We start from the raw sequence: 23581 nt of genomic DNA on the forward strand, positions 1-23581 counted from the left end.
GTGGGGGAAGCCTATCCATCACAATCTCTTAACACCCAGTAAGTTGCATGTGGGAAGGTGTGATTCTGCAAAGGCCCCACCAACAACTCAGTTTGTCCAGAGGAAATAAATTCCACCTGTTAGACAAGACAGTGCTTGGAGCTTCTTGGTCTGCTGTAGGTCCTGGCACCCACCTCTGGAATCCAGTGAGCCCTGGGCTGGTGGGGTCTGGGCCCGGGTAGTGTCCCTCTTTGGCCCTAAGCCCCTGAGTCACTTTTCCCTGCCACTTATGCTGGTCAGTCATTCCTGATGAGGAAAGCACAGGGAGCAAATTGTGGCTCTGGGTCATTGCTCAAAGTCCTTTCAAGAACACAGTGGGTCTGCCTCATGCTCCACTCTTAATTCCTGGAATTTATTTCCTAGTCAGCATCATACAGAAACTGACAATTCAGGAGGAGAGATGATTCAACAGAAAGGTTCTTTTCTGCTCATTCTTCCTGCAGAGTGTTTGTGGATCTCTGCAGCCAGATGACCTGCCCTCTCTCACTGTTGATTGTTTTCTACGATCAAATATTTCCCCAGCTGTGGCAGCTGGAGTTCAAAGCTGCCCCTTTGCAGCAGAGAGTGTCCTTGGTGGGTTCTCCACGGAGATGATTAATGCTGACAGCATGTGGTTCCTCCAAGCAGCAGCTTGGTTGTTCAAGGCAAATAAGAATCTGCCAGAAAGACTGATAAATCCTCCATGGCACTGTGCCTCAGCCTTGGGTCTCGCGGAATGAGGACAGTCAAACAATTTAAGTGTTTGTGCACCCAGAGCCGTGCCGCCGTGATGGGGGACTGAGTGCCAAGTGCGGCCTGCTCCTTGCGAGACAGAAGCTGGCAGATGGGCGGTCCAGGCTTCCAACCTCAGTGATTTCAGTGGAAGTTGAACACAGTCTGACCTGTTTATAGTCCCAATCTAGTAAATAACAAGTGGTAAAAAAATGATCGCGGTGTTAGAGCAGGGGAACAAGATGGAGCTGTCAGAATGGATTTTTGGAACTGTGGCCAGACACAGCTAACTCAAAACTGCAATTGGTGGGTGGGCAGAAAAGGATGGGCCTGGTCATACCCAGCACAGAGTGTCTGGGAGGCGGGCCTGGGACTTCCATCATGCCAGTCCATCCTCCGGATTGCTGCAGGGCAGGATGGCTGGCGACTGTAGGAATGTCTGACCGATGGATGGGTGGTGGATGGAATAGCAGTTCAGCCCAAAGTCAGCTCTTGCCCTGCTGCGGAGGTGGCTGCCTCTCACCCCACTCCTGTCACGGGCCATTGCTGGCCTCTCAGGGGGGTTGGGGGGGCGTCGAACCCTTGATGGGCCACCTTCTCTGAGCAGCTCTTGAGCAGGGGTAAGCAAGATCATCAAGCACTCACGAGGGCTGCTGAGCACTCTGGCAGAAATTCCCATTTGTTGTCAGCAGACTGCAGCCCAGAAGGTTGTTGGAGACAATCCAGAGAGGCCGTCTTGCAGGCCCTGGTCATGCTTCTTCCTTTTCTTTTTTCTTTTTAAAATTTTTAAAAAATTTTTATTTATTTTTATTTTTTATTATATTAATTTTTTTATTTTTTTCATCATTGTTCATTTTTAAACAATATTTGCTTCCCCCACCCCCTCAGGTGTAGTCCCCCTAGAGTTTCCTTCCCCAATGCACCCGTGCACCATCACCTCCGTCCCCTGTGCCCCTCCCTCCCTCCCTCTGATCCGTCTCCCGCCTCCTCCCCTGCAGGATGTCCCTGATTTATAATTGTCAGTTTTTGCTTTGTTGCCTTTTTTAAATAGTGGATGCAAAAGCACAAAAGCAGTCCCAGAAAGAGCTCAGGTAAAACATTCTTGATTGGGTGTTTCTGTCAGGAAGGTTTATAAAGAAGGTTTTTCTATAGATAAGGTTTTCTTGACTCAGAGCTGGACTCTGTAACTGGACTCTAACTGGACTCTGTAACTGGACTTGGGGAAATTTGATAAAGGCTTGGCAGATGCAGTGCTGTGTGGTGGTGTCTGCAGGGCATGGAATTATCCCCCCCGATAATCTGCTCATCCACCACTGTGGCAGGTTGTACTTCCTTTCTGAAGATGCTCACATCTCTATTTTTCCTGCCCTCCATGTTCTTCTTATAACAGGACACGGGGCTCTTCCACTGAGGACACTACTGCATTCCCTGCCTTTGGACCCTGCAGCCAGCAACTCTCTCTATCAGTAGCCCATGGCAGAGGTTCCTGTGTCTTTGGAAGCCAAATGCTGAAGGCCAGTGACTGTGGCCTTGGTCTCTTGGCTCCCCTGCTCTTGGGACACTTGCTCTAAAGCCCAGCAGAGCCCACCAGTGGGTGCTGTAACCCACATCCCACCCAGGGTCCCCAATCAGCAACCTGCACCAAACTCCAGCTCCAAGGGAGTTGGCTCTCAGGGGGTCCCCACCTAACATTTTGTTCCCAGTAGAAGTTTTAGACACCACCCGGCAGGGGCCAGCCTCCCTGCTGCTCTCTGTCTGAAGTCCCACCCACAGGAACCAGGAGAGGTAATAAGGAATTACTGTTGTTTTAAGCTGCTAAGTGCTGGGTAATTGGTTACACAGAATAGATACTAATTGGACCATCTTATCCAAAGTAGCAGGTGCTGACTGGCCACAGGCTTTAATGAGACCCATTCTCTTCTGCTTATAAAGGATGCTGCATGAAAGCCCGCTTTGTGGGGGGACCCCAGGGACAGAGAAGCCCATGATCACCACCAATGATGGCAGGAGCTGCATCCCTGGACACATCTCCCCTCTGCTGGCTCCATATGGTGATTCGTCAGAACAGCTTGTGGCAGCAGGACCAGGCTGACCTTTGGAAATAACGGAGCAGCAGCCCTAGCAGAGCTAGAAAGCTTTGGGACACAGATATATGAACTCTGTAGTAATTCAAAGAAACACCAGATCAACAAGAATCCTGTCTCTCAAGTGGCCTTTCTCTCCAGTGCCTCTTGGCTCTTATGCCCACCCCCACATTTCCAGGTGTTCCCCCAGCCCCAGGGATAAAGATCAAAAATGCCTTGGCTTTGAAGACAGGGTTTGGCTGCCATGTTCTCTGCAGCATGTGGGGGTGGCACGCCAGGGGGTTCCTTGGACCGTGTCCTGGAAATGTGAGCAGCATGCAAGGCATCTGACACCCCGTTACCCAGAATTGAACATTTTTATGACATTTTGCCCAGCTGTACCTTTATATAGTCACAGGGCGCAGATATCATGCAGGTTCTAAGAGATTAAACTTCCTTCCCCACCAGCTGCTGGGGCGCCATGCCAGGCATGTGGATGGTGGATTGAATTTCCAGCTCTGAAGTGTGCTGTGAAACCTGTTTTGATTTCAGGGTTTTAGTAAGTAGCTTAGACCCTCAGCCAAGCATTGGGCGGGATGGCAGGCCTCTGGAAGTGAAGACCCGATGGTGCCTTCCTGGGTGACACGGGAGAAGGGAGTCCTTCAGGTCAGCCATGTACAGACTTTCCAGCCAGGGAGGGGTTCCCTGAGGCTGGGGTGGGAGACATGCCCGTGAAGCCCCATCAGAGACTTGAAGACTTGTTGGGGAATAGCAGGTATTCCTGGACAGGGGGACAGGAGCTGGCTGCCCTGTGCTTCCTTTCGAAGAAAGAGGGGGTCTTGATCACACGGTTACTGCCTCTGGCTCGGGGCCTCTCCTCTGTAGAGCTCAGTGAAGACTAGAATTGAAGTGTGTTTTTCAGCTGCATGAGCTGTTGCTTAAACCATCTCAAGCAGCACCAACTTCCAGACTGGGGACTGGAACTTTCCCAGTAGTAGTGTTGGTGGGTGGATGGAAGAGAGAGATACGGGGTGGCCGATGGCATGGATGATTAGGGATTTAGGTAGGGAGGTGGATGGGGTGGGGAGGTGAAGGGTTGGGCGAGGGGGCAGGATGGAGAAAGAAGGTCCAGGTGGGAATACTGCCAGACCCAGGCAGGGGAGCCCTGGGGCAGGCCTGGCAATCTTCATCTCCTTGTTGCTGAATAATCTGTCACTTATACGCCCACCAGGAAAGTTGATATAAGCCCTCAAGTAGCATGAAAGGAAAACGAGCCCACAATCAGTGATGCTGAGGTGCCAGTGAGGACCACAGGTGGAGGCTCAGGGTGGGGCACCCTTCCTTTGGGATGCTCCATGCTGGGCTGTGTGCACAGACTCAGCAAACCCCCGGGACATGTACTCTGCCAGTTGGCCTGACCCCAGCACAGCGTGCAGGTGGTCATGCCCAGTTTTGTGGGCATTGCCTTGCCTTGACCTCTGACCTCACACCCTGCAGAGGAGGAGAGCAGAGGGTGGAAGATGTCCCTCTTGCACTGACAGGAAGTCTGGTCCCACCTCTCCCTACCCCCAAACCTACCATCTGTGCCCTTCTGAGATAGCTCATCCCCATCTGGGATAAGTTCTGAAATACTTCATCCCCAGATATTTGACAGGATTGGGGAAACCATGGGGCCTGTGTGATGACAAATGTCCCCTTTGCAGGGTGAATTCCGCTCCTTGAAGGGGGTTGAAACCTTGAAGAACCTGAGACTTTACTCCTCTATTCAGACAATGTGCCAGGGGTGGGGACCCTGAGAGGTCTGTGCATAGAGGGGACCAGGGATAAAGGGTCTGGGAACTGACAACTGCTGGCTTCTGGGGGAGGTTGGACACTCTGCCTAGCGCCAGGGTGGCCCCCAAGCCCAGTCAGACACTGATGTTAAGCTCCAAAAGTGGCAATGATTTGGGGAAGCAGATCCCAGAGTGTTGACGTACCCCTTGCATGTGAATGGATGTGGTGGAGTCTGAAGGGCTGACCTCTGACCTCTGGGGTGGGCTGAGTGTCTAGGAGCCCAGAGTGGGTTGGGGCTGTGTGGCTCAGAGCTCTACTGGTGACACAGGCTCCTGGGCTCTTTCCAGGGACTGGGCTGGAAAACGAGCTCAGATACTGGGCACAGTGAGGGTACAGTCTGGAGCACAGGCTTTGGTATTTTGCTCCCTTACAGGTCTTTGAGGCACTGAGTATCCTGCTGCCCCTCAGATGTCCAGCAGCTCACATGACCCTGCTCTGCCTGGGGAGTTGCGTTTGGAGACCTCATGACCTCATGCACAGTTAATTTAAGTGTTTAAGTGGGCCCCAGGGCACCCAGATATTTGTTCCAATGATTCCAGTATGTCTATGAGCGTTTTGGAAGAATTCAGCTTTAAATCGATAGAGTAAAGAAAATGGGTTTTCCCAATATGTGGGCCTCGTGCAATCAGTTGAAAGCCTGATTAGAACAAGAAGTAAGGAAGTAAGAGGAACCTCTTTTGCCGGACTGCTGACCAGCACCGCCCCCCACCCCCCAACCTTTTCTTGCTTTCAGACACACTTGGACTGAAGCTCTGATGCTTCGTGGTCCTCTGGTCTGTCAGTTTCCAGACTGGAGCTGCACCAGGTCTTCCAGGTCTCTAGCTTCCTGGCCGCCTTCTTGGCACTTGTCATCCTTCAGGCTTCAATGGCTCAGTGTATGAGCCACTTCCTGATAATAAATCTCTTCCTTGCGTGTTTCTATAACCAGTTGGTTTGGTTTTTCTGGAGACCCCTGGCTTATATGCTCAGTGTTCTCTATCGTGGAGATTATGTGCCCGCTCCATGCGGGAACCTCAGGACAAAGGCGCAAAGCCCTCTCCCCATGCCTTAGGCTTTAAGGTGAGACCGTGGAGAAGGCTGGTCCTCTCCTTGTCTTCCCGTCACCCGATAACAAGGCACTGGCTGTGTAGGGGCAGCTGCTGTAGGTGTAATAAAGCTGGAAGCAATGCGTGGAGAAGCCCCCGAGTGTCTACAGCTTACAGGACATGTTAAAATTGGCGAGGGCATTTGCACTTACTGATGATGCCTCAAATGAATCCAGAGTTCTTGGGAGATGTCTGAATGAAAATACAGTGTGTAATAGAGGTCAGATGCTTTTTTTTCCTCAAAGATTTATTTATTTATTTATACAAGCACTGGGTACAGTCAGAAGCGCGGGAGGGTGAGAGAATTCACCAGAGCCAGAGCAGGGAACAGAACAGGCAGACTGACGAAGTACACTGCTGAGGGGAGCAACGGGTGGCAGGAGAGGTCTATTGCACCATGTGGGACCCTTGCTTGCAGCCGGGGGAGAGCCAGCGCTGCAGAGGCTGCAGACAGCTTCGCAACCCAGCGCTCAGCAGCTGAGCCACCAGGGGAGGCCCGAGGTCAGATGCTTTTAATGGAGAGTTGAGAGTCCTTTCAATCCCACCCAGTTTGAGTCTCAGAGTCTCAGTCATGTATTTCCTGGGTGCCTAGGGAGATAAAAGAGGGAGATTGGGGTGACTAAAATTTTTATTTGAAAGTGTTCATGCACCTCCTGAGTGTGAGATAAGATCTATATAAATAGGCAAACAAAGCAATGTAGAAATCTGTATTTAAGTCTGAGAGTTGGGGCATGGGGTGGCAGGCACGGAGCATCCACATTTGGAAAGAGGGCTTGGAAAGAGGGCTCCTATCAGAAGGAGCTGTGAAGAGGTTAAAACTAGTGGGCACCCCCCATAAACGTGAGCATGCACATGTGTGCACATGCATGCACAAACACAGATGCATGTGTGAACACACAGCCCCTCTCTGCTAGTTATGTGCCCATATGGTATCTGTAAAGACATTTGAAGCCTTTGGGCTGGGGGTGTGTGTGCCATGAGCCCCGGTACTCAGGGTGATCTCGAAGTAGAGCCTGGCTTTTGGTAACACCTCTCTGCCAGCACACTTTTCCAGCTCTGCAGCCTATAGGGGGACAATGGGAGACTTAGGGTTCTGGGGATACCATGGCTGTCAGACCAGAGCAAGCAGGAGGATAGCGCGCACAGGGCAGACATCCAGGGAAGCCTGGCGTGGCTCCGTGCATACTCTGTATAGCCAGTCAGGACAGAAAGCTGAAGCTTCCTTGCTGCCAGCTTCCAGGGCCACCCCAGCCCTCAGGTCCTCCAGGAGGTTGCTCATTTCCTGCCCGCCCACCGAGGGCCAAAGTGCTTCCCTGGCCTGAAATACAACACGGGGGAAGTGCGGTTCCCTCCGCTTCCCCTAATCACCAGCAAAGCTCCCATTTCATGCGGCTGATGTTCCTGATGTGAGTGGAGTCCCAGTGCATAGTTTATGAGAAAGGCTATTTTTAGGGAGGTGGACGCCAGTTCCTGGAAAGCCGGGCCAGCCCTCACTGTCCCAGAGGGCACAATGGTCAGTGCAGAAAGCCCATGTCCTCCTGTGTCCACTGAAGCCCCTGGCCCAGCCACTGGGGCACTCAGCACAGGAGGCTGTGTTGGGAAAGTTCAGCATCTCCAGGCAACATTCCTGCTTCCCATGTTCTGACATTTAGGAAGGAAGCCCTGAACCCCAGGAGAGCAGAAAGGGCACTTGGATTGCGGTGTAGTGAGTTCTCAAAGTGGGGTCCCTGGATCAGCAGTTGTAGCAATGCCCCTGGGAAGTGGTTAGAAAGGCATGTCCTCAGATCAGGCACCTCTGAGTGAGGACCCCTGGGGTGGGGACTGGGCTCGCAGAGTTCTGGTGCGTGACGGACTGAGGTGACAGGCAGTGGTGGGACCTCCTTTGCTCCTCTGTGTTCTACTCTTTCACTGCACTCCACTTCTCTGATGGGACTTATTCCAATTGGTGTTTATTTTTATGTGCAAATTTTCTCAATGGCTCTTGTTTACAAGCTCATGGCTCAAAGGCAGCGGGCTGTGTCTCTGGACCCCAGTGTTATCAGCACTTTACACTGGGCCACACACAGACTGGAAACTGGATTTTTGGACACGAATGCTTTAATAAGTGGTTTTTTTTTTTTTTGGCGGTACCATTAGTATAACACTATATAAATCTCAGGAGTACAGCCTCATGCCTCTACAGGTATGTATGAAAATCTAGTTACCATCATCATCCAGTCACCCCCTGACCTGCTCCACCCCTCCCCCACTTCCCTTCTGGTAACCACCATTCTCTTGTCTGAATCTAAGGGTTTGTTTTTGTTTTGTCTGCCTGTTCAATTGCTTTGTTTCTGTATATTGCACATATGAGTGAAATCATCCAGTATTTATCTCTCTTGCTGATTTATTTCACCAAGTGTCATCCCCTCGAGGTCCATGTTGTCAAAATGGCAGAATTTCATCATCTTCTGAGAGCTGAGTACTATTCTATTGTGTATCTACACCACATCTTCTTTCTTGGGTCACAACTTTCTCCTCCAACTTTGGAAATAGAATCCACTTCAGGGAGCCGAGGCATGGATAATGGATGGCAGAGGCTGTAACTCACCTGGATGTTGTCACTGCCCATGAGAGGGTCCCCAAGGGCTAGTGACCCTCTGTTCACCACACAGCACAGAGAGAAAGCCGCAGGATGAGGAGTGGACTGCACCCCAAGGCTCATTGTCATCCTTGCTCCTTTCCTTGGTAATTGCAGGTGCAACCGGTAGGCTATTGACCAGCGCTGGCTTTGCAGCTCAGAGATGGAGGTGTGGGTCCTTAATTGTTTGCTCCCAAGGTTGCTCCTTGTGCAATTCACTGAGCTGCTCTGAACCTTGGTTTCCTCTTTGGTAATAAAAATGTTTCCCTTCCTTGGCCATTGTGAAACATAAGCAAAATCTTATGTCAAAGGCACGGTGCCTGTTGGCAGTAAAGGACACTGGCTCCCCATCATGTGCTGCAGAGTGAACCATGTCAGGATTCCAGAAGTGGAAAGACCCAGATGCTGAAATTCAGGCCAGGCCTTGAAGGCTGAGGATAGTTTGGACAAGAAGGGAAAGAAAAGCAGAAACATGGGACCACACAAACAGGAGGAAGAGCAGGCAGGAAGCCAGAATATGGGTGAAAGTGTGCTGCAGTCAGAGGTTGGGCAACAGAGATGTAAGCCCCTTTGGGGGAGTGGGACACATGTGGGGTGTTTGGAGGGACACTGTTCCCCGGGGTGAGGGCAACATGGGCTCATGCTTAGTGCTCTACTTAATGAGCTCCACAGTGGAGTTCCCAGAAGCGAGGTGGGGGTTTCTGATGTGATGTGGGTACCCTGCAGATGGGGAGCCTGGTAGGCAGGGACTGTGTGGCGGAGTGGGAATCCTAGGGCAGGTGTTGTGAGGTGGGGCATCGCAGAGGTCTGTCCGTAGAGGCAGGAGGAGGGTGGGTAGATCAGACACCACCAAGGCTTCACAGAGGGGAGACCCAGAGGGTGACTGCAAGCCCATGGTGGGGGCAGGGGGCTGGTGAAGCTGGAGTTGATGACAGAGCAGCATGAACTTGTGTTAAGGTGTGTGTGTGTGGAGGGGGGTTGTACAGGTCACTTTCCAGGCAGCAGATTCATTTTCTTCAAATGTCGAGCGGCCTGTCACTCAGCGGCATACGTGCTGTGATTGGTGTTGGGGGTGTCCTGGAAGGCCCCCTCTGTCCAGTGCTGCGACTTTGAGGCTGGAGGCTCTGGTGGGTAGCTGTGGCCTGATGCCACCTCATCTGCACACTGTCTGAGCCTATACTTGACCCTTTTTCTCCTCCGAGTGAAAAATGACTGCTACCTTTTTCTTATTGGTCTTACTACTCAGTCCTGACTAAACTTGCAGTCCTGGAATGAGAAGCCCCAGTGACTGAAGCTGGGTCATTTCTTGTCAAGCCACAGACCCGAGGGGACTTTCTCACTGTGACAGCTCTGAAAGGCCCTGGGGAGGTCAGCGTTCACTGCCCACAGCGACTGTCCTCAGCATGTGGCTGTTTGAGTACCTGCCTGACAGGGCTACAGCAGACAAGGAGAGGAATTTCATGCTGCTAATAGACCCTGAAGCAGCAGTGACATGACAGGTACAGAGGAGTTCTTGTCACTCCTTAAACTTGAATGTGCCACTGCTCAGAGGGGGTCCCTTCACAGTTGGGGGATAGCACTTACGGGGTGTCCTCTTCACTGCTGTGTGTATGTGTTAAGGGAAGCAACAGTTTTACATTCAGCATTCTTTTACATCACATTTTGTGCTGGATACGATTCCCTGTCAGATTCATCTACCTTTTTTTTTTTTAAAAGATTTATTTATTTATATAAGTACGGGGGTACAGGCCAGATGCATGGGAGGGTGAGAGGATTCACCAGAAACAGAGTGGGGAACAGAACAGATGGACTGAAGAAACTGCTGAGGGAGCAGCGGGCGAGACAGGAGGAGTCTGCTGCACCATGTGGGGATCTGGCCGGCTGGGAATCAAACCCTTGCTGCAGAGGCTGTGGACACCTTCATAGCACTGTGCTCAACCCACCGCACCACCATGGAGGCCCCTAGATTCATCTATTTTGTAAAGTGACCACTGCATGGATGGTGATTTATTCTCCCAGTCGTCTGTGCATGGAATCTGCTTGTCTCTGGCAGAAATGTAACATATTTGACAATTAACACACAAATCTGTATTGCGTTACCAGGTGGTCACTCAAGTCTATGGAAACAAAAGAAGAGCACCAGAACAGGGAGACAGGTTGGTAGAACAGACCCCAGCAGCTACACTTGCTTTCCACTCCTCTCGTCGCTTCTTTAAAAGACATTAAACAACTTATTAAAAAATAAGCCAAGGCTCTGATGGAACACTTCTCCCAGGAAGATATAAAAATGGCCAACAAATGCATGGAACTATGTTCAACATCATTTGCCAACAGGAAAATGCAATTGGAAACCGCAATGAGATACCACGTATACTAACTAGAAGGACCGGACTCAAAAAGACGGATAATGACGTCTGTTGGCAAGGACGTGGAGAAACCGCTCTTCTCACACCTGCTGGTGGGAATGTAAGTGGCGCAACTGCTTTGGAAAACGGTCTGACGGCTCTTCCAAAAGTTAACCATAGAGTTAATACACTTCCCAGCTAGGGCCAAGAGAAATGAAAACCCATCTCTACGCAAAACTGTGGACTTACATGTTCACAGCAAATTTATACAAAATAGCCCAAAAGTGGAAATGACCCCAGTGTCCAATCCCTGAGGCGTGGGTAGGTGGAATTTGATATACTTACACGATGGAATACGCTTCAGCAATAAAAATTAAGGAAGTGCTGACACATGCTGCAGCAGGGAGGTACCTTGAGAACATCGCCGTGTGAACATGTCAGTCTAAAAAGACCACATATTGGATATTTGATTTATATGGAATGTATGATACAGGGGAATCTAGAGAAAGGAAATAAAGCATGAGTTATCTATTTGGGGACAGGCAAGTTTGGGAACCACATGGGGAGTGACTGCTAGTGGATATGGGGTTTCTTTTCTGAAGTGATGAAAATGGTCTCAAACTGATTGGCATTATGTTTGCACAAAACTGTGAATATATCAAAAACCCGTGAATTGTTCAGTTAAACTGTGGGAATTATGTGGTGTAATGTGAATTATAGCTCAATAGCTTGATATACATATATACATATTAATAAACTGATCTGTTATCTGTCATGTGTCTCTATCATCTATCAATCATCTATCTACTATCTCTATCATCTATCGGTCATCTATCTATCTGTCTATTTATCATCTGTCTATCATCTATCTAGCTCATATCAGCATTGGCCCCTTGACCGTGAAGACTGACAGGCAGGATCCAGGGCTGTTATTAGATGGTCACACCAGGGACACGTGACCCGGGAGCTGGCAGCAGATGGCTTTTGATAGAGGTGTATGTCCATCTTGGTGGTGCCCAGGTTGTGCTGGGGCAGCGGCTTTCTGGTTGTAGATGGGGCAGTGCCCTCAACGGCCAAGTCAGTGATGGTGTTTGGAAACCAGTTCCGAAATCTCACCTTGGTGTCTGGTTTTCCAGTTTTGCCTGCTTCCCTATGGGCAGTGTAACACCCCACATTAATCCCTCTCTGCCTAACTAGCTAGAGAGGATTCTGGTGTTTGTAACTGAACCCTCACCGATACAGTGGATTACATAAGCAGATTTCTTAACACTGAACCAGTTTTGCAGTTCTGGAACATACTCAACTTGGTTATAGTGTAGTCTTCTTCTAAAGTACCGTTGAATTATATTTGCTAATACTTTACTCAGATTTTGACATTGTTTTCTCACGTAAGACTGCTGCTTCTGTTTCATATTAAATTTAAGCTTCAGTGTTTTGCTGGCCTTAAAAAAATAATCAGGGAGTTTTCTTCCTTTGCAATATTATAAAAAAGGGTACGAGTTAGTGGACTTGTTTATTCCTTGAAAATTTTCAAGATTTTCCACATAAAACTAAGAATAAGGCATTTTTTTTGGTCAAGGTAGCTTTTAGGTAGCTTCTTCAATTTCTTCCATTGTTACTGATTTATTTGGTTTCCCTTTTCTCTAAGGGTCAATTTCGCAAATGTATGTTTACCTAAATAGTACTCTAGAATAGTCTAGCTCATAAAATCATTACTTCCTATTTAGTAATATAAATGTGAGTGACTAATGAACTTTTTGCTGAATATTGCTATACATGTTTCTTTTTGTAGCATATAGTTAACTTTTGTTTATTAATCTGTTCTGAGCTTTTTAAGAAGATGAGTTTATCTTACATTTATTGACATCAGATAATATTACTTAAAAATATTTCTTAGTAACTTCTTTTGCTATTTATCTTGTATTATGCAGTCTAACTTTTCTGTTTGTTCACTTTGGTAATTTACTTTTTTCTCATTTTCATTACTTTTTTATATATTTAAGTATGTCAAATGTCTAAATTTTGAATTATCATTGGTATCTACAACAATGAGATCAACCACCAAGGTATTTCTTGATTCCCCTCTGAAAAGAATGAGCAACTTAGCCCAACTTTATTCCTCTTCCTGTTGCTCTACATCCTCACCAGCATTTGGTGTTGCTGGCTTTTTTTTTTTTTTTTGGTCATTCTAATAGGTGTGTAGTGTTAGCTCATTGGTATTTCTTTTTTTTTTTTTTTTTAAAGATTTATTTTTTTTTATAGAGGCATGTTTTATTTATTTATTTATTTGTTTGTTTGTTTTTGTTTATACATGCACTGGGTACAGTCAGAAGCACAGGAGGGTGAGAGAATTCACCAGAGCCAGAGCGGGGAGCAGAGCAGGCAGAAGGACCGAAGTACACTGCTGAGGGGAGCGGTGGGAAGCAGGAGAGGTCTGCGTGCCATGTGGGACCCTCCTCCGGTGGCCGGGGAGCAGCCGGGGATCGAACCGGCGCCGCAGAGGTCCCGGGCAGCTTCGCAACCCAGCGCTCAACTGCTGCGCCACGGGGGAGGCCCGCTCATTGGTATTTCATTTTACAATTCCTAATGATAAATTATGTCGATCATCTTTTTATACATTTATTTGCCATCTGTAATTCTCCAACTTTTTTACTCTTTTTTAAATGAATAGTTTGTTATGTTAATTGTTATGTTAATACTCTGAATTTTCAGAGTATTTCAAAAATAATGTGGATATGAATCCTGTAGTAGGCACATATTTTGCAAATAATTTTCTTCTAGTTCGTGGTTTCAGTTCAGTTCTAGAACTAGTTCTAGTTCAATTTTCTTTATAATCCACAAAACTAGAAGTTACCAAAGTGACCTTCACAAGCTGTGGTACATGTTATCATACAATTTTTTTTAGCTTGTTCAAGTGGTGGTTTGCATTAATAAGTTTTCAAATATTGAACTAGTATACCCAGCAATCCGACTTGGTCGAGGTGTATAATTTAAAAAAGTCAATTGTCAGATAAGATCCTTGCATTGGAAAGAATGATAAGGATGCCTTATAATTCTCTTTTCATCTATAGCTCCCCTCTCTGTGTTTTTCTCTTGTTCTTTCAAATTTAGGCATTTGACTTACAGAATTCTCAGCAGCTTGGGGTTTGTTTTTATCTAACGTGTCCTTTGTATTACCTGTAAATTGGTAGTTGTATTTGGTGGCCTATTTTACATTTAGATTTAATTGAGAGATTGCTTTGTTTGGGGACAAGACTACTACTAGGGGGTGTCGTGTTTTCCCATCAGGTAGCACATAATGTCTACTTTTCTCTGCGAGGTCAGAAGCCATTAATGTTCATTGACCCAATACATAAGCTCATTAACGGTGGCAAAATCATAATGTTCTATTTCTAACATCCTTTCAACATTCATTAACTGGGATATTTCTATAAAAGAGAAATTTTCTCTCATAAGCTATCTGATAGCCAGAGGCATAATTGTTTTATTCTTCCCCTTTCATTTGCCAGTTTTCAAAAATAATGAGTTAATTCTTGTAATGAGCTTTTAAGAAAAGTACCATTATGTTCCCAAGGATTAAAACATCAGTGTTTTCATCTATCGCCCTTCTGATCTTTATTGCAGCTCTCATTGCCCCTTTGGTGACCAACAAGAGTCCATTCTAGGCGACTGCTGATTCCTTTTGACCTGACCCTAATAGTTTTATTAGTATCCTTGCTTTCAGATATGAGCAGTTGCTTCCAATGCATCTAGTCAACTTGCTGCCCCAGACTTGGAGTCAACCATTCTGCAAGAAGCCCTGGTTCCTTTCAGTGGGAAATGTGAAGATTGCAATCAGCAATCTTAGCAGAGTTTTAACAAGAAAATGGAAGTGGCATGCAGAGACCAAACCGGAGCATTCTTGGAGGCCCGTGTCACGTGTGTGTCCTGGGTTGTGAAAATGTTCCCACAGAGTGGCTTTGTTTTCCTTCTGCTGTGGGCCCCCAGGGTTTCACCTATTCAGGACAAGTTTTTACATTCACTTCTTGGCTCAAGATTCTCTGGACCACATTATAGTGCAAATTTGGAACACTTACATGCATGTGGTTCAGCCTGAGGTTTTGATTTCTCATGGGAAACCTTTTTTTTTCACATCCAGAGCCCCAGGCAGATGACAATCTTGCTTGACACATCCCTGGACTAGAAGCTGGAATTCTTCTAGCCTTTTTCACAGGGTGGGGCGGTCATCTCTGGGCATACCTTCCTTCTCCTAGCCAATTGCTGGGGTCTCAATTCTTTGCGTGGGTTCACAGTTCACATCCCACATCCCACCCAGAGGTGGAAAAATGCCAGACCTATGTCCAGGTGGTGTGGCATCCCCTGTGAGTGTGCTTTATACTCCTTTTTGAGTCTCCGCTTCATTTTTGGCAACTATGAACCTTACTTTCTCACCTCTGAGCTTGGCAGAACGTTTTTTTTTTTTTTAAGATTTATTTATTTATGCATACAAGAACTGGGGTACAGGCCAGAGGTGTGGGGGGTGGGGGTGAGAGGATTCACCAGAGAAAGCATGGGGAGCAGAACAGGCAGACTGACTGAAATACACTGCTGAGGGGAGCAGTGGGTGAGTCAGGAGAGGTCTGCTGCACCATGTGGGTAGCTCCCTGGCAGGCCGGGGATTGAACTCGTGCTGCAGAGGCTGTGGGTAGCTTTGTAGTGTGGTGCTTAACCCCTTGCACTGCCAGGGAGGCCCTTGGCAGGAGGTTTTTAAGATGGAATCACAGTCTGCATTTTTTAATCTGTTCCCCACCCTCCATCACCTTCTTATCAATTAGGGAACCATAAAATTATACATTCTGGGAGTTTTTTTCTTCTGAAATAACTATTGGGAAACGATTTGTCTGTGATTGTTGGGAGTAGGGAACCTCTTTCTTGGGCTGCTCCCTCTTGCCTGATTCCTTCCAAGCTGAGTGTGGGAAGACGCCCACACCTGATGGTTTGATTTCTCTGAGTTTACTGTGTCAGGTGTGTGCACCTCCTCCTGCAGTAACCTGCACGGACCTTCTCCCATCTCTGGGAACCTGGGTGGGTCCCCTGTGCTTACCCCTCAAATGCCTCTGCAGGCCTGTGGTGTGCAGGGTTCCCTTTGTGGCAATTGTCAGGTGTCATGGTGCTGTCTCCTCTGCCATCATTCTAATCTCTACCAGATCTCTCTTCAGAAAGTGTCAGGGCCATCACTGATAAATACCTCACAGCTGCTTATCATCAAGTTCTATTTTCCCAGGAAGGAAAGACAGACAGTGTCTTTGGAGATACCAGGGCCCAGTGAGAGGTTCCAGGGCCACTTGGGATACCATTTGACCCACTGTGAGCCTGGGTGGATGACACAATAACACTGTTTGGACGCCTCCCAAGGTGATGACTACAAAGGCCTGCATTCTTGTCCTTTCCATGTGTGTTGTTTCCTTTGACATGTTTTATAATGATCTGCCTCTTTGATTTTAATTCCAAGTTTCTGTGGGCAAAGACACAACCTTTCTATTTTTTTTCTCCCCGAAATCAAATAAAATGGCAGGCCTAGAGGATGGACCCAGAATCTCCTATCAATTTCTATACTTCCCTTCAGGAGCTTAAGGGGGACTTTGGTCTATGACATTGCCCCCAATTCTAACAGTGCAAAGGGCTTCTCATAGGTAGCTGTCATGTGACCATGGGCCATGAAGTGGATGCTATGTTTCCTGTGGTCTCACACGTTGCCTGGTTTCTAAAGGGCTAGCTGGTATGTGCCTCCCAGGCATGTGTGAATGGCGCTTTTGCAAGAAAAATGAATGATTATCCAAGCTGATAACTGTGGCTTAGAATCCAGGATAGGACACTAGTGAAATAGATCCAGCATTAACTCTGGCTACAAAAGATGCAGGTGAATAGCTCAGCCCCACCACTGGGATGTGTTTTAACTTCTAACCCTTTGCCTCTTAGCGGGTCAGATCAGGAGAGGCAGTGACGTCTATGTCTGGGAATGTGCTGAGGGTCAGTGATACCCCCGGGAGGATGGACATAGGAGTGTGCTCAGTGTGTTCACTGAGGCCAGCAATGGTAGTGACTGCAGTGGACCTCTCGGATGGTATGGAGGCCATAGGTCTGTGGGCTGAGGGTGCTTCTGGAGACTGTACCCTTCAGACTTACCTTTGATTCCCTGGGTGGCACCTGCCTGTTTATAAGTGAGAAGAGGGTCTGGTGCAAAGTGGGACCTTGACTGGGGCTGCTGCTCTCTCTTGGGTGAAGTTTCAATACCCCTGGAGTGAGAGGAGGCTCCATCTTCAGGAGAGTCATCACAGCTCTTGTGGAGCTGGGGTCTCTACCATTTTCCATGCTTGCTCACTCCTTAATCTTGTGGTAGCAATCACCCCTTTTCTCTTGCATCACTGATTTTCTCAACTCTACTGAGCCATTTGCATCAGCATAACGATGCCATAATAAATTTCTTACCTTAGAGAAGACCTTCCTTTGCACTCCTGCCAGAGGCAGCCTTATTTCTCTGCTCCCTTATAGTGAGATCCCAGAACGAGTCTGTCTGTCCCTCCCTGATCACACTCCATGTCCACACTCCCATTATAGTCAGATTCATTGTTTTTCTCTTTCCAAGATCAAGGTGAAGCTACATCAGTGGTTAACCTTCCATCTTGGCTGTAGCTACAGTTGTATAACAATATAGCCTCCATTTAAACACTACCTTGTTGGGGATTATGATTTTAACGGTGATGGGCCCATCTAGGTGGTTCTAGCATAAAACAGGCTCTTGACCAGAGAATCCACACAAGTTCTCTCCATGTGGCTTCTCATTGCACAGCATTGATTCCACCAGAGAATATTCCAAGGGCAGGTGTTCTTGGAGACCAGACAAGAAGCTTCCAGATCTCCTCTGGGTCCTGTCTGGGGCAGGCACAGCTCCTTCTCCTTGTTCTAGTGGTCAAAACAGCCACAGGCTCCACAGGATTCAAAGGGAGGTGAGACATGAACTTTGTCTTTTGATGAGGGTGAGGCAAGGACTGGCCGCAGTGGAGCACTTGGCATGGGAGCTTCTCCCTGTCTTTCACACATAGTCTTCCTACCTTCCAGAGAGGGTCCTCCAATCTCACAGTGCCTTTCCTGGAACCCACCACCACCCTGTCCCCACACATTAGTCCTCTTCAGGGTGTGATTCTTGGTCCTTCATTTGCTGTCTACAACTTCTAGAACATCTGACCTGATGCCCTGGCTTAGAGTGACAAGTATGTGACTGTCCAAGTGTGGGGCAGTTAAGATGGGGTCAGAGCTGCCATGGGCACTGCTTTGGCGATGCCCTCCCTCTAGAGAACTATTTTGTAAAGTGAAAGAAGGCCCTTTGTGGCCCTGGTATGGCATTCCTTATCATCCTTGCCTGAGAAAATGATCCCTCCTGGCACCTAGAATTTATTGTAGTCGGTGGAAGGTGAGTGGAAGTGATGTGCTTTTTCCCAGCCTGAAGTGTTCTCTTTGTTAGTGCCTGTCTCTCTTCCTTCCCCCTGCCTCCCCCATTCAGGAAGTGTGTATTGATTTGGTGACACTGTGGGTGGCTTAGGATGTCAATCCCACATGCAGGAAATGCCTGGGCCCCAGGCAATCTTGGGATGACTGAAAAACAGAGCTGGCTGTGCTAAGTCACGGAGATTTTGAGCTGGATTGTTCCAGCAGCGTAACCAGACTATCATGCCTGACATAATTTTAAGAGGGCTTTTCCCACCAATTTAAGCAGATAGGAACCTTCCCGCACTCACACACTCCCAACTCTCCAAGTATAGAAAGAGAAGATGAACTTTCTGGAGGTGCCTTCAGAAGCACTAAAGACCCACTAAAACTTGCTTTCTGTCTGCAAGTGTCCATCATGCACCCAACAATTCCCTCACCCAGGAGGCTGATTACTGACATCCCAGGCAGAGTTCAGCCCTGCCTCTGGCTGAGATAAAGATGAACACACCAAAAGCAGTAACAAAAGACAGCTGTGTGAGACCTGCATGCAGTCAAATTCAAACCTTTGTTGAATGCTCATTCACAAGTTGAATATTTGACCATGAATGTGGGAATTCGTGATATGACGGGGATGGGGGTGTGATGTGGTCATCCATTCAGCAAGAATGTATGGAGTCCTAGCTGCATGTAGGCACTGTCTAGGCACCTGGCAGATAGAAGGCAACAGAGTCTATGAAATTAGGTCCCTGTCCGGGCTTGTACTTCTTTGGTGGGAAAAAGGACAGTTAACACTACAGACACACCTTGTTTTATTGTACTTCATTTTGTTGATTTCACGGATATTGTATTTTTTTACAGATTGAAGGTTTATGCGATCCCATGTCTGGCAACTCTGTTGGTGCAACTTTTTCACCAACAGCCTGTGCTCATCTTGTCTCTGTATCATATTCTTGCAATATTCCAAAGGTTTGCATTATTATTATTATGACTGCTTTGTTGATGTGTAACCAGGGATCTTTGATGTTACTTTTTTGATCATTTGGGGCTACCATAAATTACACCCATAGAAGACAGCACACTTAATTGATAAATGCCCCATAGACCAGTTATTCTCATCTCTCTCCTTTCCCCAGTCTCCCTGTTCCCCTAGACTCAACATGGATAAGGAAAGAAAGTGGTTTCTGGAAATAAGAATTACTCCTGGTGAAGATGCTGTGAACATTGTTGAAATGACAGCAAAGGACAGAAAATATTACCTAAACCTGGTTGATAAGGCAGCAGCAGGGTTTGAGAAGATGGACTCCGCTATTGAAAGACGTTCTACTGTGGATAAAAGGCTATCAAACTGCATAGAATGCGAAGAGAAATCTCTCATGAAAGGAAGAGTCAACCAATATGGCAAACTTCATTTTGTTCCTTTAAGAAATTGCCACAGCCACCCCCACCTTTAGCAACACCCCCTTAATCAGCCATCAACCTGAGGCAAAACTCTTCACCAGCAAAAAAGATTAGGATGTGCTGAAGGCCCAGGTGATGTTTAGCATTTTTTAGCAATGAAGTGATTTTTTTCTGAAGATTTTATTTATTTATGCTTACAAGAACTGGGGTACAGGCCAGAGGTGTGGGGGTTGAGAGGATTCACCAGAGATAGCGTGGGGAACAGAGCAGGCAGATTGACTGGACTACACTGCTGAAGGGAGCAGAGGGTGAGATATGAGAGGTCTGCTGCGCCATGAGGGTAGCTCCCTAGCAGGGAATAGAACTCGTGCTGCAGTGCCTGCGGATATCTTCATAGGTTGCATCTTAACCCCTTGCACCACCAGGGAGGCCCAGCAGTGAAGTGATTTTTAATTAGGGAATGTATAATCCTTTTAGACTGAAAGCTACTGCAAAATTTAATAGACTACCGTAGAGTATAGACATGTCAATATTTTAATATGCACTGAAACTAAACAATTCCTGTAACTCCATTTACTGCACTATTCCACGTGTTGCGGTGGTCAGGGGCCAGCCCTCACTGGCTGCCTGGTGTGCGTCATAGTGCACAACAATGGGAGCTATGAGGAGGCGAGGGAAGGGAGTGGGCAGCACCCAAGAGTGGCCATGGAAGTCTTGTGGGAGATACAGGAGGAGAGATCAGATGTACAGTGGGACAATTTATGTGGGTTTCTGGGGATAAGAGAAGCCAAAGGTCCTCGAGGTGGTCCTCACTAGGGATGCTGGAGAAACAGTAGGGTCTCTCGGGGACTCTGGGGTGTGGCCAGTGGGATACAAGGAGCAGGAACTGAGGGCTTCTGTGCAGACTTAAGGTAATGGCCTATTTTATGGATATAATACCATAGAGACCTGATTGGGGTGACTTGTGCTAGAACAGGCGCGTAGGACCCACTGTTTCTGGAGGCTGATGGCAGCCTGCACTATGATGGGCGAAAGTATTTAGCAGCATTTTAAATGTGTTTGTGCTGCCAACACCAATAGAATAGTGGGTAGAGGTGAAGGGAATGCCTCATCTCTTTGTGTCTCAAAGCCTCACAGCACTATTTAATGTCCTCAAATATTTAAACAGAGTTTAGAGGTTTCAATGCACTTTTCTTCTCAGTACTTTCAGGATTTGCCATCCTGCTCACACAGGTGGAGCTGTTCTGTTGAAATGTTTTTCTTCTCTAACTTTCTGGAACGGGTTTGCTTAAGGAAGTGGGTTTGGACAGTGCGGTGCTGAACCCTGGCTAACTGTGGGACCCTTGCTGAGGAAGTGGCATATGCTGTGGGCATCCACAAGGCCAGCCTGCTCCCCTAACCTGGGAGCACCTGCCCATGGAGTGACATCTGGACCAGGGCGGCTCCCGCCTCTGTTTGTGGAATGGGCCCTGAACTCTGGTCCCGAGGGAGGTCATGGCCGGGTATCCAAGGACTCAGAGCAAAAAAATAATTGGAAAAGAAAATGCTCACCTGGGTCAATTTCCAGTTCCTGAGGCCATGGCTGTTTGCTGCTTTTCATTTTAAATTGGCTTTTTCTTTGAGGATGGGATATTTAAGAACAAATCATCATCCTTGTAGTTTCCTATAGAAACTCCCTGGATCTGCACAGTGAAATTAGACCAAAGAAGGGAGAAACAGGCAGGCCCATCTTCCAATTTGTGTTCAAGTGGATCTCAAGGAAAAGTAGAAGAACAATTTAAAGAAATTTGAAATGCCATCTTCAGTGTGTGCTGATTGGTTTCTATGGAAAGGGCTCTTTCTTTGTTGAGACTTTCTTGTGCTGAAAGCAACCCTCCTGGCTGGCCTGCCTTGACCTGGGTTGGGGAGAAGCAGTGTGGCGTCTCATGTGTACTGTGCACCGAAGAATGCCTGCATGTCCATACGTTGAGGCCCTCCCCCCCAGGTGGCTGTGTGGTTTTGGGCCTTTAGGAGAGGATCAGTGTTAAACCAGGGAAGTAGGGTGAACCCTTATTTTAGAGGGTCTGGTGGTCTTATTAGAAGGGACATCAAGATGCTCACTTGTTCCCTCTGAACTGGTGCCCCCAGGCACAGGAAGGCAACTACCTGCCTGCCAGGAAGGGGGCCCTAACCAGAAACCTGCCTCCAGGACTTCCAGCTTCCAGGACTATGAAATATAGAAGTTTAGTGTAGTTGTTTATTCTCCCAACCTGTGGAATTTTTTTTTAAGATTTATTTATTTATGCATACAAGAGCTGGGGTATAAGCCAGAGGTGTGGGGCATGAGAGGAATCACTAGAGACAGAGCAGGGAGTATAACAGACAGACTGACTGAAATACTCTGCTGAGGGGAGCAGCAGGTGAGACAGGAGAGGTCTGTTGGGTCATGTGGGTCAGCTCCCTGGCTGGGGATCGAACTCGTGCTGCAGTTGCTGGTGATAGCCTGATAGCCTGATAGTGCTGTCTTTAACCCCTGTGCCACCAGGGAGGCCCCCCAACCTGTGGTGTTTTGTTTTGGCAGCGGGGAGCTGATTAAGACCTAGGGAATCAAACCTCATGGGACCACAGGACCAGGGTGGCAGAGACCGAAGGGTGCATTCATCAAGCTGCAAGGACATCTGCTCTGGTGGAGTGACAGGAGCACCCAGGGCCTGTTGTCTGTGCCCTGAGCACACAGGGATGCAGAACTAAAGCAGAGCACCAGCAGACCACATGGGGTGCCTCCTTGGGTCTCGTGTGAACCCTCTGGCCACATAGCTGCCTGCACAAGAGGCATTTCACCTGCTCACTTCAGGTCCTCTCACCTGCTCATGAATCTATCTGAACCATCGATGTCCTCACTCAATGCCCACTGATGGCCATGAGGAGCCAGGACCTGCAGTGGCACATGTTGAACTCTCACGGAGCTCAAGGGCCATTTGTTGGTGTGGGACAGAAACTATTGTATAGGATTAAATTCCTGATTATCTCAGAAATACATCAAAAGGGTAATTCAGGATGTCGGCACTTTCAGTTCTCAGTCTGAGTAGCAGCTGGGACAAGAGGTGCCGGCAGGACATGCTGGAGATGCACTCGCCCACCTTGGCCTGGCCTCCCGTGCAGAGCCGTCAGGGCTGCTGGGAAAGAGGTGCCGAGCAGCGTACCGGCACTCTGGGGCCGGGACTCCTGGCAGGAAGTTTCCTGATTTTTCTCCCAGTAAAGGGCCCTCATTCTCCCCTGGAAGGAGTGAGTCAGGGTAGAGAGAGTGGGCAAGAGCTTCCCTCTGTGACTCCCATCATGTGGAAGGTAACCCCAGGCAGGGGAAGCAGCACCCCCTTCCCTGTGCTGTGCTGTTAGGGAAATCAAAGTGGCAACAGTGAAAGAGCAGATGGATAGAGAAGTGATGGAGTTGCTAATTGACAGTGTGAAGAAAGGGCAGGGCACAGGGAAGGAAGAGGCCACACCCAGTGTAGTGAAAGACCATCTCTTGCAGAAGTGACCTTTAGGTTGACGTATTAGGAGTCGTCATTGCTGAGGGTGAGGGGACAGGTGTTTGCAGGAGATAGTATCCACGAGTGTCTTGAAGCGTGAAAGTGGGTGGCATGTTTTGGGAAACAGAATGAAAGCAAAGGTTACAGCACAGAAGAGATGAGGTTGACTAAGAGGGGCTGGGTCATTTTGATGGAAGTGGTGGAGAAGACACCAAGAGGCAGGCTTTGGTGGGGAAGCCAATCAGATGCAGTCATGTGCTGTTGTGTGCTCTGGGTAAGAGCGACGCAGCTTGCACCGGGTTGTGGCCGGAGTGAGAGCAGGGAGCAGGTGTGCGGTATGGTTTGGAGGTAGAGTTGGGAGGCTGTGCTGATCTACTTTGCAATGAAAAAGGAAAAGTTAGGAGCAAGAGGAGACTCTGGATGGCTGTTCTTGGGAGCCGTGGCCATATTCTTAGGAACCATGCCACAGCATTTCGAAGAGGATGATCACTGATCAGAAAAGTCACTGGCATGA

This window comes from Talpa europaea (assembly GCF_964194135.1).
Source record: "Talpa europaea genome assembly, chromosome: 7".
In the NCBI taxonomy this organism is placed as follows: Eukaryota; Metazoa; Chordata; class Mammalia; order Eulipotyphla; family Talpidae; genus Talpa; species Talpa europaea.